Source organism: Microplitis mediator, chromosome 2, assembly GCF_029852145.1.
Source record: "Microplitis mediator isolate UGA2020A chromosome 2, iyMicMedi2.1, whole genome shotgun sequence".
Lineage (NCBI taxonomy): Eukaryota > Metazoa > Arthropoda > Insecta > Hymenoptera > Braconidae > Microplitis > Microplitis mediator.
Window position 1 is genome coordinate 562488 of NC_079970.1, and position 19981 is coordinate 582468.

The 19981-nt window shown below is 38.0% G+C and overlaps 1 protein-coding gene across 2 annotated transcripts in view; it reads left to right on the plus strand.

Moving 5' to 3' along the window:
- The window catches only part of LOC130678454 (protein sax-3), a 209138-nt gene that overhangs the window by 52887 nt on the left and 136270 nt on the right, over positions 1 to 19981 (plus strand). The window contains exons 1-2 of one of the 2 annotated variants that reach the window (XM_057485656.1): positions 3388 to 3440; positions 18316 to 18378. The exons of the other annotated variant lie outside the window; for it this stretch is intronic. The gene's annotated coding sequence lies outside the window, so the exon portion shown is untranslated. Of the gene's footprint in view, positions 1 to 3387; positions 3441 to 18315; positions 18379 to 19981 lie in introns of those variants that run through there. 2 annotated transcript variants of the gene reach the window in all.

Below are 19981 nucleotides of genomic sequence, written 5' to 3' on the forward strand. Positions count from 1 at the left end.
TCAATCGATATCTCTAACGCCCTTTATTTAATTTTTTATTATTTCATTTTTTCAGGCTTTTTACCTTTTTTTCACTGACTTTCTTAAGGTTAAACGTGGATCGGATATCAATGGTGGCCTGTGTGAGAAAAGAATATTCCTCAGGCATTCCCATTGCTCTCTATTTATTTTTAATTCGTTATTTTTCTTTACAATCGCGTTAATGCATCCAATCGGTTTCGTAAGCCACTGCTGTGTGCAGTCAGCAAGTCTTTTTGTCTCGTAGTACTGTTTTTTATTTTTTTTAGTTGCTTCTCTTTTGTACACGGCAAGAGAATCAGAATCTAATTTACATCCTAATTACGTAGGAAAGGACCACGATTGCAGTTGGAGTCCGCGTGCAGTACTCTGAATGCGCGCGATCGTTAAAACCGCGGTTGCTCGACTGCCTAATCTACATTTGTAACGCGTTACTCTCATCTGTACACGAATACGAAGAATAACGCTGAGAACTGTGAGGTTGTAGAGAAAGAGATAAAAAAAAAAAAATAATAAAATAAAATAAGAAATTCTGTTCCTCGAGAATTCATTCCCCGGGGTGACTTTACGTGTACCACCGGAAAAGGTAGAATGAGGAAGGAGTTAAAAAGAAAAACCTCGAATAAAATATATAGCAAGCAGACAGAGTGCCAGACGTTTGCAACCCAGAAGTTGGGAGAAGAGAAGAGAAGAGAAGAGGTTTGAACTTACACCGTGGTGTCTTTACTGAGGCTTTCTCTGCTCAGCTGAGCGAACAAATTCGATGTCGTAAGACTTATGATGATGACTAGGGAGGAGGAGGGGGAGGAAAAGCCACCGGGAGATCAAAAGAAGATGAATTCGAAAGGCCTTCTATGTCCCTTTGGGACACTTGATTTTTTAATCAATTATTACTGACGCGAGTGAACGAAAAGAAGCTGAGAGAGTTGATAGTGAATATCACGATTGAAATTACGATATTCATTATTCCCTTACGATCTCAAGCTTTTTATATTTCTCTTTTATAACGTCTTAATTCTCACTCCACGGACTTGGATTTATTCTTTAATTATTTTAAACTCGAAAATTTAACGGAGGTCGCGCTTAAATAGGAATTAAAGCTGCCGCTCAAGAGGTAAAAAGAAGCAAAACCTTGATGCTCTCTATTTTATTTAGTTTCCCAAACTCTCTGGATGGGTGGGCGCCAGCGCAGAGCTCGAGAGGACTTTTCTCACAATGTGTACGCTGGTTACATAGCTGGGCTATATTCCCTCGGCTGTATTCTCCGTCCCTCCAGTTCCTCTCAGCAATTCAGTTCCATCGGTGAAGAGGACTTGCACGAAGGAGCTCCCCAAGATAATGAGAAAATGCAGGAAACTCACTTCTCATCTCTCTCTCACTCATTTGCACCGTACTTGACAATTTCGCCCTTACGTTTCGATCTTAATCACGCCAATGGAGGACAAATTCGCCAAAATCACCAGCCATCTCTTCCTCATAGAACTCTCTGTCCTCTATTTGCCACTTGAAAATAACCCTTGAATCGATTCCACTCTGCGGCGCTACATGCGTGACAAAGAAGTCACTCTTGACTTGACCCTGTAAAAAAAAAATTTATTTTCGAGGGTTGTGAAACGCTCCACAATCACCGGCCTACGTCGGATCAATACTGCCACTGCCTTAACTTCGGCGCGAGTGTAATTCCAAAAATTATTCCAACAACCACTTCTAACCACGACGCGTGACTTTGAGGCCGTATTGCAGCGGCTTACACATCCTAGCAATATTACTTAGTGAATTTAAGTAACCAAGGGTAGATGTGACTTTGGAGATGTCCGGCAGGCATCGATCGTATACTCATAAAAATTTCAAGCCCGAAAAACGTCTTCTAGTACTTGGAGTCCTCTTCTGTTTTCCTTCTCTGCGTGTCACCCTAACAGTGGCAGTAACTTGGGAACGGATGGGGGCGAATAGAAGCGCAGGAGGACTCCCTCAGGAATCACGTGGAGAAAGAGCGATCGATACACTCGGAGCGTCTTCCCCAAGACGATTCCGTAGCAAGCATGAGGAAGCGTAGACTTTTTTCGTGCGACGTTGCGTCTATTTTTTCGTTTATTTTCTTTTATTTTCTTGGTGTGGTTTTGGACAGCACACACGAGTAGTCTGGGGTCTAGTGCGTGTTCCCTAAGGTTTGTCTTACGTTTCCCCAGCTCGGGAATTCGGAAACCACCCTCTCTATCAACTTTCTTTATCTTCTTTTGTCTTCGTCTGTTTTATTCTCGTACTTACTCATCTCCATCTTCTACCCTCGAAATCCTGGGGATCTGAGGTAATGAAACTGTTTCTCAGATAGGGGATTCGCGGCTGACCGAATAGTTGCTCGTGGAGAAAGACCAAGATAGGGAGAAGCCGGAGGACAGGAGGAATAAAGCTCAGAGTTATTTTTTTTTCCTGCTTCATCTAAAGCACACACACACCTACACACCCTTTATAACCTCTACCGCGTATATTGCCTACGAGAGTCGAATTCCAGACGTGTTGTCCGTCCGTTTGCGTACACGAGTAGGGTAGTAAACTTTTATATAAGTAAATCCAATTTCTGAATATAACTCCCGTTGCAGCAGTGGTATTATTTTTGGGAAAACAAATCGTACATAAGTAGCTGCTCTAGTCCGCTACGTTGATAGGGAGTTATAATTGACAAGTTTCTACGACAGCTGCATATAAATTACTATTCAAAAATTAATCCCTCACAACGGAAGTCGATTATTTGAATAATATATTTACCAATAAATGTTTCATTATTCTGTAGTAGTAATAATAATAATGATAATAATCTTGATGGCTGTTAGAGTATCAATAAGGAATGATATAATCACATTTAAGTTTCGCGGATAAATAAATGAAAATTGACGAGAGTGATAAGAATAGTTCTTGATACACAACGGTAGATCGTGGCTTCAGTCGACAGTAAGATGAAATAATGCGATTTTATATATCGATCCTTACCGCCTTTGCAGCAGCCAACCACATCCGGCTCTAGTCTCTTTCTCTAGACAGATATATACCTCCGTCTGTAACAGTCAAGTTGTATTCTACCCGTCACGTATCTCACTCGCTGTGTATCGTGTAGTAGTCTCCCTCCTAAATATATATATATATATAAAATATATAATAGCATTCGCACACCGGTAAGGCAACTCACCGCAGCAATCTCGTTTTCCCCCGGAAAAATTCTTCTCAATTATTGCAGACCATTGCTCATGTGAGTGATAATCGAATGATTATCCACTCGGAAAAATAGTAGTAGCAGTGGCTTTCTCAATTGAATTTCTGTGATTGCATCTTGTACATGTACTTATTTATTTTTATTATTTATGTTACAGGTACGTACTCAATTACTTCTCTTTACTCGCGTGCAATACCACCTCCACTGGATGAATGTGAGTATGGATGAATTATTTTTTAAAATAAAAAATAATTATAAAATAAATTCTTCATCAGAGGTTCATTATGACCACCCGAGAGTTGAGTTGAAAATAAAAATATATTTTTTAGTTGTCCTACATTACGACGTCAGATTAACGTAAATCCTTTGTTGTCCGCGATATCTAATCCACTCCCCGCTGAGACGTGTGGTCGGCAATACGACAACAGATCTACACATTTCTCCGGGCTAAAATCTCTCAGTGTATTCATTTACCCGGTGCACTTGTACACTCCCTTCTGGTTGTTTCGTCTGTACCCCCACGTATCTCCGCACCCTTGTTTTATGTATATTCTCTGCTCATGGTTTCGTCGTCGTGCAGCCGTGTAAATCAACCCAAACACAAGTAGGAAAATACAACGACAACAAGAACAACAGCGACGACGACTAAAGGACGACGATGAGAGTTCTTCGCGCGCGTGGCACGCCCCCGAGACTCAGTACTCAAGCCAGATTAACGGGACAGTTGTAGCGTAGAGTAAGAGCACCCGCGTTTTCATTTTCCCAGATTAAAACGGGATTTAATAAAGCAACGTACGAGACTTTAATCGACCGCGTCGCTGCGGCTTGGCTCACTCTACCTCCGAAGCTACCTCTTCTATACATATAGTTATATCTACATATATGTCCATACAGAGTTACTAGTCCACCATGAACATTTTCTCTTTTTAATCGCCACCAAAAGCCCCTGGACGTTCGCGAAATTGCAAAAACAACTCGCGCTTTCGCCGACCGTTAAAAAAGCCCCAGTACAAATTTACGCGCTTCGAATTGGTCGCTTTTTACCATCTATTTATTTATACACATATATATGTGAAGATATAAAGGAATCCTCGAAGCAATTCAAAATATTTTTTCGGCTATTTGTGTAAAGGACATCAAAACAAATTGCAATTTCAGCCGTATTGGCATTTTAAAAATCATATACAAATAACTACAATCTTTTTTAGACGCTTTTTTGAATGGTATTGTTTCTATGTGACAGTACAGTACCATCAGCATCAGTAGTATTTGGGTGATGGCACAAAAACGGAGTGAAAATAGTTGGCGTCAGTATGAACAACCATTCCCTCTCCTTTCGAGCAGACACAGCAGCTTCCGGTTATCCACACTGGATTAATCCATTCTGCGGGAGAACAAAACGTTAAATGAATCGTGAAATTCCACTTCCTCATCATCACTATATATCTATAGAGATAAACAGCCAGTTCACAAGCCTCCGGATTGTCGGGGCAGGGCAGAGTACGGTGGGAAAAAAAGACTTTTATGGAAAATAAAATAAATCTGTTAAAATTGAGTGAGGTATAGGCCTCTTCCCCCAAGTTGGTTAATGAAAAGTCTACACCGCGCCTGTCATCCTCCTCTTCCTTCACCACTCTTTTACTACCCTCTTCCCGCAAAATTATCCAGTTTAATTAACGTACAGCCCCAGGCATATCTTTATTCCAGTCTGCCGTCGCTCTTTTTCCGAGCCAATCGATTCTTCCTACTCGACACTTTGCACACTTGAGCAACCAAATCAGCAACCAACAATATCACAATAGTCTGTCATATTTTTTAAATCTCCACTTCATCTAGATGAGCTTTAAATCTTTGAACATGGCGACAAATGTTTCCGCACAGCGTCTGCAGTTGTCTGAACTATCTGTCGAACAGATAGCAGAACTATCGGACTCACGCCAACAAAACCTAGATATATTCTGTCGAACTCAGCGGCTTGGACTCGGTCCATCTCCAGTACACTGAAAATTTAGCTTGATTTTTAAAAAACTAAACTACTGACAGTGCCAAAAGTATTTCGATACCAAGACCTGGATAATTCCTCAACATTTGGGCTTTTATCGTACCCAAAAATTTAGCGTCGCTGCCACGAGGTCGATGCCAAGGTTTTTACATAGTTCGTTGGCTCCAAATGGAGGAGGGACGCGGTGATGGTGGCAGTGATGGTCCTGGCGACGACCCTATATTCCGTCAGCCCCCAGACCCGATTGCCACCCTCTACTCAGTGCTACACTCTACTCTGCTCTCAACTCCGATTTTGTGGATATTAAATTTCATGAAAGTGCATTCACGCAAGTAGATTTTGTTGAGCGACGACGCTGGTGGTTGCGACCTGTCGATGGAGGAATTTAATATCTTTAAAAGGCAATCGATTGCTTATAAATACCCAAGTATATCTCCATATATATAAATACGAGTCTACGAACAGTAACTATAACAGTCTTAAAATAAAAAAGTATTTATTAGTGATGAAGCAATTATTGAGTGCGTTATGTATGTCAAAGCAGCCCAGCTTACAGGGAGACAAATAGCTGGCAATAATTTCTATTCGTCGTAACTACCAGCAGCCTACATTATAAGTGTGGATATCGATCGTTATTTAGGTTATAAATAGTACCAAGTCCGGATATAGACAGAGGGCTCGCCTACTTTATGAACTTTCAAGTCACTACGTGTTCTCTCAGCACAACTGTTTTACCACAACATGTCCTCCATAACTTATAACAATTCTATTCTCGGTGTCTATTTTTATTAGTCTAGTTCTCTCCACTGATGGCTTTACAGTCTGTGCAGCTAAATAAAGAGTTTTTAAACTACCAACCGTAAACTTACTACTCAAAGTTAATTGTCAATAATTGTATTGTTAAATATACGCTCGTTTGAAAATCATCATTTCATCGGAATCTTACATTTTATTGAATATTCAATACTCATTCACTTACACTCGTCTGCTCTGTCTCGCTCTCTACACCGCGAATTATTACAAATAATTTCCTACTTCGGTTGTACCATAGAAAGAAAAAAAAGTCGCAAGCTTATTCGCTCATGCGCGGGTAAAATTAAATACCAGTGGATCAACTGGATCTATACAGTGAAAATGAAATTTTTTTGTATCAAAGGGAAGTAAATTATACAACCTCTCTCATGTGAGTGTATTCTCTTCGCGGTGAACTTGTCACAATAGTGTGTTTGTAATAGTAATTATCGCAGTAAAAGCTTTTATTTTTATGCTATGAAACGAATAGAAAAACTGTAGAAATAAAAATAAATATCATGCCAATGACATATTGGGTAGAATTTTTATATTTTTTTTCTACGTCCTTTCTATTTCGTCATTCAAAATTGACCATCAAAACGACTATTAAGAACCACATATATATACATATAAATATTGTTTTAATCCCAAAAATAATAAAATGGATCCATAAAGAAAAATTTGGGATCATGTTTTTTTTATTATTTTTCATTCTCGTAAGTGGAGACAAAAGTCAACGAGGCTCAGTTGAAGAGGGAGGGCTGACACAGTGGAAAAGACGAAAAAATAAAGAAACAGAAACTGAGGCGTGATAACGATCATTGCGGCCCGTGGACTATTAAGAAAAAGCTGGTGAGTTACGGGAGCTGACATTTTAACGATCCAGGTTTTTCATGGTCAGAATGTTATATAGGGAGCATATTCCAGCCTACTACCCCTTGGCTCATAACATACAACACCCGACTCGTCATAGCTCACAAAACACTGGCAGAGGAAACGCTTCCGAATTATTGCCTCGGGGTTAGAGTTTTACTCAGAAAGAGGGCGCGTCCCTCACGTCCCGCTTTCCTACACTCTCTGACTCATTCCATGAAATCTAGTAATAATAACCGACACAGACTTCATGAAATACTCAATTTTATGATCATGACCCATTTACATCTTTCGTGACACACCCATGGCATCACGGCTTTCTGTTTGATAAACTACCAATAACTATTATACAGTCAAGTTCTATAAACTAAATATATGTTTATTCATCACCCAACAACTGCATATATTTTAAAATAAATTTCAAATCTCCATAAAAATGAAAATCCGTTAACTGCATCATTTTTTTTTCTTCACTGAAAGTTTTAGTGAGCGGTGAAATTTGGATTTTTTTGTGGTGAGTTTATGGTTCATGATTTCATATATGTTTGTAGGCGTGCGTGTGTGTGTGTGTGCAATCCCTAGTGGGAAAACGCAGTAGATAATGGTTTCCGAAAGGCCAATTCTCGCAACAATTAGCTCTGACGTGTTTTGGCCATGTGCCAAATTCACGTACTCCTATATATACATATATATCAAAATATATATACAGCTCAGAGTACATTCATATGCCTATGAGTATCCTTGAGCCTCGTTGACCTCACTGGACCTTAGCCACGTTTGGTTTTTCCCACGTAAAAGTTTTTCAAGCACCAGATGATGACTTAAAAGAACGAAGCCATCATTTGCTTGAACCACTCAACTGAAAAAAAAGTTGACCATTAATTAAATTAAAACAAAAGTTTATTTAAAAATTAAAATAAATGCTCGACAATCTTGGCATGCCTCAAAGAATGAAACAATGAACGTAAATCAATCATAAAATAAAGTGATTCAGAAAGTGCTGGGTAATGTCGATGCGGACTGATAAAACTCAGATGAGTTATTAAGAAACGGTTATCGCATCGATCGATTTATTACCCATCATTTCTAATTGTTTTATCCATACGCCACAACCGCTCCCCCACTTCCTTCTCCCTTTCCTTTTTCTTCTTCTTCTTCTCCACCTCCCTTTCTTTTAATTCTCTTACATTTTGTGTAGTACTCAATCATAGTTTCCCGCAAATTATTACTCAACCGCCAGCATTTTTTCCTGAAAAAACCGTATACCACACACAGCGGATATCGCCAGCCATTAATAGAGCAATAAATTTTTTATGCCGGCCACACCGAGAGAATATAAATAAAATAAAAAAAAAAAAAAAAAACAGTTAAAAAACAAAGCCAAGACTTAATGGCTTGTCCGCTGAATTGATAACGCAAATGATCGTGTCCAATACACGCCCCGAAATTGATCATCATCACAAACTTGTTCTCAATATTCCACACGAGTTCTCAAGAAATTACTGGTGATGATATTTATAAGAACGACCGCAGACACCATAGCTTTAGATGATTTATAGAATGCGTGATTAAGCTTATCGATAATTTGATTATCCGTTGGCAAGCAATTGTGCGCATATTCGCAATTCGATCAATTGTAATGATACGAGGTACAATTCTTCCAGCCCATTTATTGTCACTAGACTGAAATAGATATATATCTGGTGATTACAGCACACACACAGTACACAAGGCCTCAAGCGTTCTTGCTAATGGGCAAGCTTTATTAGCTCTAGGTTGTTCTGGTGAACGTAGGACTAGTCCACGTGCACACGAGTGATGACTCGAAACGTCTGGTGGTCAATGCCATTCCATGCTCTGGTATATACATTACACATGTGTACATATATACATATATATGTACAGAAGAGGGACCAGACGGGTTTGTGAGGAAACGTAATTAAGCTAGGCCTGGCTGCACCCTCGTGTATATTTCGGGATTACCCTGGATCGTATGGAATGCTATGTGTACATCTTTCCTTATTGCTATAGACCAATTTTCCACCCCACACTAAGCCATTACTCGTCCTGTATGTACCCAGTCTATGTTAGACGCTACAATAGAATATAACTTGTGTTTTCATAACGTAACACCCCCTAATACCCGACATCAAAACTTTATCAATTTCTCTATATAAATTATTGTGATCGCATGATTTAATTATATTAATAACATTGATTTAAAACCTACTTCCACGTCATAACTAATAAACTTGTCTCTAAAGTTTCCGTTAAAATTTTATTGAGCTGTAATTAAACGCCGCAAAGTAGTATCCAACTATTACAAAATATTTACTGTCAATAATTCATTTTAATAAATTATTTAACTCTAAACGTTTTAATAATAAACTTTACGTGGCTATTTTATTAGCCCAATTAGAATTTTGTCGGGCATTAATAAAGTTATGAAGTTGATTATTAGGTGATTAAAATTCATGGAGCCAACTTTTCTTTGATTTTAGCTAATTATGAAAGTTTTATTAGCGTTTGCTGGACGGTCGTTGGTGCGCTCGGTACATGTACACTGGACATTTTGAACCGGTTGAGTGAACACAGCCAGAGCGAGCCAGAGTAAATTAAATGAGGACACGTTCGATCATTTTAAAATAATCTAGTAGTTAAGCTGGTAATTTAGTGGCCTGAGAAGCAACCGGCCAACGGTTTTCTAATTACACGTTTAGCCAAAGTCGTAAACTATTTAAATAGTTTACGTAAGAAATAAAAGCTTAGGAAAAATTTTCTTAAAACGAAAAGCTTCATACTCTTGTCGTCTTCTAGTCCTTCTTCCTCGTCATCCTCAGTACGCCAGTCTTTCTGGTTTCATGTTGATTATACACCGCTAGAGAGGAGTATTAAACCCCATTTTTACCAGCAAAATTACCTTCAGCGGCTTGTCATTACACAAAGATTCTGGCGTGCCGTGCAACGTCGTTTCTTACACCACCGAGCTCTATAATTAACTACATAACCTAAGCTTGATGAACATATCTTTTTCTTCTTCATTATTAATATTAATATTATTATTATTATTATCATTACTATCTTCGTCATTATCATAATAATTAAATAATAATAATTAATGTACCGAGTTATCAGTATAAAAGCTTATAAGAATCTAAATAAAATGTCTTGATAATTAATTACGTCTGAAATTATTTATGAGATTAAATTTTAATATACGAGATTAGCTTATAATTTAAATCAATTAATATTAATGTGCTTTTAAATTAAAAAGTTATTAAACTTAAAAAAGTATATGATTAAATAAATACGCGGTCGTAATAATAACAACAACAAGAAAATCTCTTGAGTCATGGTATGGCGACGTAATAATCTCGTAACTTGTATTACGGTGAACAAATGCTTCCCCAAACTCTTATTACTTTTAAGGCTATCGTGGGCATGGTAGAATAGTACTCGCGTGTTTAAGCTCTATGGCTGCTAGCCAAGTGCCACTGGTAATTATTCGTATGCGTATTTCGACTACCCTACAGTTGAAACAGAATTTAAAAGCAACTGAGAGCGAGATAGTATATGCAAAAGTAAATGTTAGTATTATGGCTCTCATTTGTGAGTTTAAAGTTACTCATTTGACAAACTAATCGTAACTACAATCTCTTAGTGACTTAATTATTAAGCTTCTCATTTTCAACTACTGATTGTTGGTTTTTTTTATTTTTTTCAATTAACTTTTACGCTTACAAGTTTTATATTAAATGTTGAGAGGAAGCGAAAATGGGTAAGAGCACTTGATGCATTTAATAGATAGATAATTGTGTTTAAAATTTTTTTTTTTTGCTGCAAATTGGTCCAAGTTCTATTGTTTCTTTACCAAGAACTTGAGTATCTAGACAGAATAGGACACCTGTTTTCATTTTTTTTTCACTTCACTTCATCAGACATTTTTTACCGTCGAATTGCGAGCTCTGAATTGTATTTGAGTATAAATTTATTTTCCATGTATTTCAGTTAGAATGAAAATAAATAAGCACAATGAAGGCATTATTAAGTTTGTTGAGTAAATACAAGAACTTAAAAATATAAAATTACAAAAATGAGGTTCAGCGTATAACCACATCAGGCAGGCAGAAAGGCAGAAAGGCAGACAGGCGGACGGACGGTGAGGTAATTGAAGTATTTAAGATGCGTACTTGAATGACGTATTTAAGGGTCTTAACTATCAGAAAGAGGAAAACCGGGTAAAAAGGTACGTGTTCAAGGATCCGGTAGGATGGTAGTTCTGCAATGATTGCGCCCTGGCATCAGACATTGCTTTCTTTCCTCTTCTTTATCGTCCTCTTTTCCTTATATTCCTCCTCCAGTTATGTATAAAGTCTTGACGTCATTTCTCTTAGACTTTGAAGCTGACGAGATTACCAACGTCTCATACCACTCTGCTTGTGGATCCTCCGTACCTCTTTTCTTCCTTTAACGTTGACGACGCAAATGAGGTCGTTAAAGAAGGATTTCTTACTACAAACATCCGGCATGCTTCACATTAGACAATTGCAACCGTGGCTTTTTGTTACTCATCGAAAATTTTATTTCGTTTAAATTAAAACCATTTTTGCTTGGTTACTATTCATTCAAACGGAATCATAATAATAATTATTATTATTCCCTTACTGAGAAAGAAGAAGAATAAACAAAGATATTATTATTATGGTGCCAATTAGCGAAATGATATTCCGTCAAGTATGATTCTGATAACTGATAGTTGATAGTATTTTTAGCGGTGAGCATGAACGAAAACGAAAATGAATGAAAAAGAGGTTTGTTGGAGTCGGGGAGGAGTTATTGGAGGTGATATTAATGCCAGACGATTCCAATGGTACCGTCAATCATTCATTCGTGGAAACTAATAACGTTTGAATAACTGGAAACCTTCTGCGTTTGATCGTGTCTGTCAAATGTCACTCCACTTATTCCTAGTATATTTATAGAGACCGGTTGTGCCAGCTGTAGTGCAATATAGTGATGTATAGTGATGTATAGTGGTGACTGTATGATCGATATGTAGGTGATTAATCAAGACATCTTGCGAAACCCGAATATTTCACAGCAGAGTCTATGGACAGACGAAAGTACTCATTCCTGACAATGGACAGTTGGACGTACTTTGAACTTGAGAATTATTTAAAGTCGATTGAGTGGTAACCTAGATTTCAGGCTTCAAAACTCTTGAGTATCGTCGCCTAAAGCTGAATAATAGTTACACTATGACTGTGCCAAAGGACCAGTCAATAATTTGTTTTCAGTGGTTTTTTATCTTCATTATGGTAAGGCAGCTACAGACCAGACACAGACCCGTCGACGAAATGAAACTAAAAGCCGCAAGCGAAGTCATTGCTTCGCACTTTTTGTTCTTCTTTTCTTTTATACTTAAACTCGCACATGAAGCCCCCTACGAACTCTCCCTTATACCTAAAACTATAGTCTCTTTGCGTCTGCACAGAGAGCTCCGTTCGAGAACGGAATATATGAAAACTCCGGAGGCGATTTTAATTTAGCCACAATGTCTATTGTCTTTCGGTCGCTCAGTGAAAACAAAAGCGACGAGCAACTGGCAGTGTATAAATGTGAAAAAAAAAATAATAATAAATACAGAAAGTATTACCGAAGAGACAAGAAACGATGGTCTAACCGCTGAACTGTTTGTTTAGAAAACCCTGCGAACTGCGTGATTTGCTTACCAAGACAAAGATTGATTTTCAAATATTTACCGACGGTTAAGTATCAACCAAAGTACTTGATTCCCAGTGATTATAGTTCACGACATTGTATTTTTCATTTTCTCGGATTGTATACGTTTTATTTGTCTTTTCATTATTGTTCATGTACCGTCGACCTCAATCCACTCTTATATTTCCTCTGACTCTCAGTTTAATAAGCACAAGTCCTAGAGACAAGTAGTACTTAACCAGAGGCATTTCTATTAAAATGCATTTCTGCAACCGCAATATCAGCATCCCATATTTAATAACAGTTTACAATTACTTGTTAAACTTGTCATTCAGAGTAAACAATCTATTAATATTGTAATATATTTTTAAAAGTAAATTCATTGAAATTTTCGCTCGGTATTAATTATAGTGTTGTTTTTTTAACAATTTAAACAGAATAATAAAAGGCATAATGATAAAGGGACCACGAAAGGCAAGTGTCGAGTCAGCAGAAAATATCTCGAGTATAATCCTCGTTGGATTTACCCTTTCGATGTTCATCCACTTGGAGATGGAAAAGCTAGCTTACAAGCACAATGTCCAACCAAGCGTTTTTTGTCATTCGTATTTCATCTTTTATTCCGCCCATCCTACTCCCAGTTACTCTACTCCAGTCTACTGTCCCTAGACATATATACATACAAATTCATATACATGAGAGTTTTTATCCCTGGTCATGTGTAGATCTCTCTTCTATTGTAACTTGCCACCAAAATGCAATTGACGTGAATTTGGGCACGGAATAACGCACATTTCGTCCAAGTACCTACAGTATAGTACAGAGAGAAATGCCAGTACGCCGATAACGTGTCTGGTTTATCTCGTCTGATCGCACATCGAGAACGGTTGGACGTATAATACACGGCAGACAGGTGAGAATGCCTGGATTAGTGGATCGTGTACCACGGGGGAATAGCTGCGGCATTCAACTGCTCGTAATTCCTCCCCCTTGATCCGGACGTTTGTCAGTTGGTCGACGACGCGAAATTCCTCTCCCGTCTCTCCCACATACGCAAGTTCACCTTGATGATAAAATCATTCCGATCGTCATTGTGATTTATAGTTTTCGGCCAGACTGGCATAAGTCCGATCGGTTATTTAATACTTTTTCCAAGCTCATAAACCCGCAGCAATATCACTTGAACCTGATTAAAATTCAGATATCCCAATAAATCTTGAACCGTCAATGCCGACTAATACATCCTTTATGCGTGGGTGTATGACACCTCTTTCTCTATCCCAATATTCGTTGTGAATGAAATTCCCATTGTCTCGATTCTCATGCCAGCAAACTATGTCTCGTTCGAGCTCCTGCTGGTTCGCCCTATCTCCAGTCGGCTCATTGTAAATTATTGAGCCGCTGCAAATTATTCCGGTGCTTCTGCTCCGTTCGTCCCTTTATATCGCGTGCCGCACCTAAAATCATGGCTATATATAGACCAATGTAGTTCTACATATATGTGTGCGTTGAATCTCCCTCAGTGACTGGTGGAATTGGACGGCAAAGGATAAAGCACCTGACTAGAGATGTAATAGAAGGCGTCGGGGATGAATAACGACAAACTGAAGCCAGCCCTGGGGGTGTAGTAGCTAGCTTATTACTAAAGACTACGACCCACCGCATAATTTTGCTTAGTAAGCCCTATCTCTCGATATTAACCCCATAGGTCTCGTCGAAATTAAGGAACCACAACTAACTATATTTACTTTCTTGGACTTAACTGCTTTACACTCGACTAACTCATTTGGAATTCATTTGTTTAACCCAGGCTTCAGTAGTGTGCCAAAATAGCAAGATAATGGACGGTAAATCCGACGAAAGAGTCTCCGATTACCGGATGGCGGAAATCCCAGCTAATGAGATTATTAATTTAAACATAGCCACGGCTCATTATTTCGCGCGTATTAAAACGCTGATTTTTTAACACAAAAGAAACTAGTGGAAATTATTAGCCGCGATATTTAAGTACGCAAGCTAAATTTCCTTGGCGAGGGTGCCCACACTTTGGATGGTTAAGTAGCGGCCATTAATCCACACCATAAACTTTCTGGCGAAAGAGCGCGGAAAGATATCTAAGTGCAGTACATCCGGCGGACATTCGGGTACTTCACGGTACCTAGATATGTACTGTACATGCACATGGATAGATGTGTGTATGAGGAGTAAAGTGAAAGCACAGTAAGACAATATATCGACAGTCGAAGAGGCCAATGTTTTCCGTTTGACTGGAGCAGCGTTTCGGGCCATAAAACTGGCTCGTGGACACGCTTGGCCCTGCCCGTTACCCTCAGTGATCCTCTGATGCCAGCTCAACTAACCTATCGTGCTCTCTGGCTTGCAACCTCACTCAATAAAGTGATTTTTCATCCGCAATCCGATGCACTGGATTGCGATATTTCACTGGCTATCAGCCGCCAAAATCTTTCCTTTTATTCATTTCTTTCTTTTATATCCATATCTAGATATATATATACACATAAACTCTTTATCTTAACTGAGTTCACTACTGATAGCACCTTTAGAGCTCCTTTCATTCCGGGTTGTTTGAGTTCAAGGATAAGACACCAGATAACACTGAAGAGAGCAGTAAAAAATTACGATCAAGTTGGTGAAACTAATGCCGTAAAATAGTCAGCTATTTTTCTGTCCAGCGTAAAATAAATGTTTGCATTTATCAAGATCGTGATTCATTCTATCTCTATTATTTATATTTATTGTATAAGTTTAAATTTTTGGGTTTAATTTAACTTTATAAAGATGCATAAATCAACGGTAGATAAATTGGAAGCTACTCAAGCGTGTAGTCTAACACGAATAGAAGAACCCTTCCGGTGGTGAGTTGGTCTTTCGTTTCCCGGAGCGTCCAATCGATAATCCACTGGACGGATGCAGAGCAAAAAGGCTTCGCGAGAGCAAGACACCACAGTTAGGGAACATTATTTGCAGAAGAGAAACAGAGTATGATGGTATAGGACAAGTGCGACGGGGTTGTGCAATCAGAGCTATTGGTCACTCATTCGAAAGTCACATTGCTATTGGTCCATCGTAGATGACTAATCCCGGGAGATTACGTCCTTTTAATACTTACTCGATGAGGAAAAAAGAAGTACGTCGAGGCAGGTACGAGAGTGTAGAGGAAAAGCTCGGTAGATATAGTCTAGAGCTTAGTGGCGTGTCTGTGTTGCTGCTGCTCAGTTCCGGCCGTGCATCAGCTTAAAGCTTCCTCTTTTCTCCTCTCGAATTTTCCTCTCCCGGTCCGCCGTTTTCCAACATCCCATCGCCCGTTCTCTCTACAGTTACTTCCGTTTTGCCGTTTTTTTTTTTTTTTTATATACTCTTCATTCCTTCAGCCCATACACTGGCAAGCCGGTTCGTCCGCTCCACACATTCGCTAAAAATAAAATGGAGAAAGTGAAAATAAAATGACCTTACGAAGGGTGGGATTTGGATGCTGTGATAGAGATAAAATGGAATAGAATGAAAAAAAATATTTAAAAAAGCCAGGGGATGAGGTTAAAAATAAAGTACATCTGCAATAGGTAGTGGCTAGCTCACGACACACGTTTGCAGTACTTTGATAGCAAGCAACCAAGGGTAAATCTACTACCACCAGGAAAATTCATGAGCACAGCTGCGACAGTTTCTCGAGTGTTTTTTTCACATTTTTTAAGTGCACTTACGCGAGTTGTGAGAGGGAGAGTAGTTGTGTAGAGAGCGAGAGTACGTGCTGAAATTTTTCAGAGAGCGAAAGTGCTACATCAATAATACTACAATAATACACATAACCAGCATGTCTGCCGTATTATCTATCAAGTTAATTCCTGATATTTTACAAAAACACGAATTTACGTCAACAAAAGATAATACTTTGTACAGCAGTTTAATTCAAAATAAACCGGCAGTTTAAACCCAAATGTAGATGGGTACACAAAGAACAGACAAAGTAATGCAGAGTACCCATGGTAGTTTATCCCCCAGTCCATTGAGTTAAAATGGATATTGCCAATGAAGCAATCGCTTTTCATTAGCCATATTGTTACACGATACACAGCCAGGTATCCGCGTTAATTAATTGCCGCTATTTTAATAAAACCTCCAACAGAAATTGGGCTCTCCTCGCCGAAGGGTGACGTTCTCTCTCAACTGTCGTCTGTGCGCTTCACTTTTCGACAATACTCATCGCCCTATTGTGCTGTTTGTTTCCTATAATATACAATTATATGCGAAACATCCGTAATATAACTATGGGACGGAAACAAGAGAACCACCCGAGGTTATATATTATAGACAACCTTGCTGAACATTGCACGCAAAATCACCGAGCCATTTACCCATCGACGGAAAATTCGCTGGTATTTACCCTTTATAGCAATATGTATATACTCCGTATGATTCGTGGTAATCCAGTTACAATTCTGTTTCGCTGTGGCATATCTATAGTCTTTGAAGCGAAACAGAATTTACCCAATAACAATCATTCCAATCCATTATCGTGAATGCACGCGTTCCAACAGTTATTTCCCAAAAAAATATATAAATAAATATAAAGCGATTAACGCAGAAGTATGTTTTAATTCGGCAACAAATGGAGTTTGAAGTAGTTAACGATACATGCGCAGTAGCCTTTATCGATGTGTAAAAAAATTTTAAACCGAAATTCATTTTAACGGCGAATTTTTCGGTTAACGGCATCCATTTGGGTAATATGTTGACTATTAGCTGGAATCGCCCTTCGATCGATCGAGCCCTGCTTCCTCTAACCCTGATTCTCCTGCGCATCTGATACTATTATATGTGCATGGATATTTGTATATGTGGGAGTATTTATATACAACACACTTAAACTATTGACAGACGAGTCTTTCTCTCTGTTGGGAGAGTGCGAATTGCCATTTTGTTTTCTCTTTTTCGGTCGCTTTTTTTTTGAGTTTTCGCATATACCCAATCGACAAAACGTGTAAATTCTATGGGGCAGCGCGAGAATATTCCATTTCCTTTGGTTCGATGCTTTTAACTTCGGCGCCGCTTTTTGTGATATTTCAGAGCCATTAATCCAGTCTGGGAAACTATCACCAGAGTCTTTTTATATTATTTTATAAAAAAGTGAGTAGTAAGTCCTCATGGGTTTTATCCTCTGGAAATGAGTTTATCGATAAAAGGCTCGATGTAATTGTTACATAAAGTTGAGGTTTAAATTTTAATCACTTAAAATCGGTTCAATTTGTGTGATAAACCGATAACTACTTGAAAACGGTTAAATTTTTATTATTTTCCAAGTGCAATAAAATGACACTCGTAAAAAAGAAAAAAAAATAACATTTTAATTTCATTTGAATTTTATTGTAGCATTGAAATAAATGAACAATGATTTCTAGTGGAAATCAATTGACGACTCTCACTCGACGATCTCATCTCTTGAATATTTTTTCCGCATCATCGGAATATTTAACGACAGAAATATCATTTCCGCATCCGCTCGATCTTTAACGTAACGATTCAATACTTTTATTCGTTTAATGACCTCTATATTTATTCTATTCACCTACAGATACTCAATAATATTATATTTTTACTGAAATAAAATAAAGTTTTCAAAAATAAATAAAAAATAAAACTTTTTACCACTTTTTCAAATAAATATTTTTTTTTCTTGTTACAGGTAAGCCCATAAAAGAAATATTTACTCCAGTTTCTGTGAATCCATTTAAAGTAACTGCGAAAGGTAAAAAAAGTATATTTTATACATAAAAGTTTGGAAAATACTTTTCTTAAGATCAAGTTTGAGTTAAGCTTTCTATTCACGTAACTGCAGCTATGAATGCAACAAGAGCATTTAAACTTTTTCTCAAAGCTCACTATCATCCCTTTGCTCGGTGATTCTTGATAGATACTTGGTTTTCTCGTTGCTTGAAATAACAGTTTGTACAGCGATATCTACTCTGAAACCAACTCATCCTACATAATACCAAACCGTATTTATTTAACCTCCAAGCAATCGAACATTGGATTTCATTACATTGCAGTCTGCTTGAGGCCATATACTAGCCATCAGTTCAGACATATTGGATTCCTAGTTGGAGCCGAGCCGCGGTCCCAAGCCTTTAGAATTTTTTCGCTCGAGTCCAAACTTATTACCAACTATTTATTATAATGATAATCGAGGTAACTTGCTGAATCAACCAGAGACACATCCAGGTTTCAGCTTCATTTCCGATTCCATTTCCGATGTGGGACATTTAAATTGCACTTACTCATCTCCCTGTTTGAGTCAACTGGAAATGACAATAATCCGGCTTACATGAGCATTTCTCCTCACAAATATACAACTCATACATACACATATATATTCAAACGCATATCTAATATTCATTTCACAAATTTTCATTCATTTTACTAACAAATTTTCATTTACTACAATTCAACTTTATTCTATTGTTATGATGAGAGACTTTGCTACAACGTCCCTTTAGAGGAAAGATTTATCCAGGGAAATCATCAAGACATCCTTGCAAATATTCATTTGAATTTTTCAGCTCTACAAGTTTTGATTATTTAAACTCGTCAGTTTACTCCCATCTAGTTCGTTGCAGTTTATTTTTGCCTTTTATCATATTCACTTACTTGAAAAAATTTATTTATTTCTACTGACGAATGAAGAGCGTCGGCTAAAGACTAAAGATAAAGATTAAAAAACATATTTGTTAAATGAGTCGAAGCATATCGCTGACACTGTGACGCAGCAAGATTGCGGAAGTAACAGGTGGCGCTACATCCCCTGTCGCGGTTGTATCACGACGTGTATATCATACCAACCGCAAACAATCTCATTTTCAAATATACAGACGTCTTCCTAAGCTAACACTTGTAAACAATAGTCGTACACATTGTCCCGGTATACGGTTATCTCGTGTAAATATTCTATATCAACGACGCGTGTTCTTTACGCATGATGAAAATCCTTCTCACAATCAGTCCCCCGAGCAAACAACGGAAAATTGATTTTTATTATACACTTTACCGCCAAGTAAACACCAATTACTCATCAATTAATTATTAAACCGTTTCATTTGTACGAACACCGATCTATAAAAACTCTTACACGAAATCACTTTTCGCTTTGTACATTTTTTTATTTTTTTCAATCTAATTTTACGGTAGGTAGAAAAAAACTGTGAACTCGAAATGGCCAATCAGAGCGCACTAGACCCCGGAGATTGGTCTTGATGGAAATAGCCAAAGGAAAAAACTCTATCCAGTATGTGTAGTTACGTTCTTGAGCTTCTATTGGCTCCCAGGATGCTAGTGTAATTTTTTTATCGAGTCTC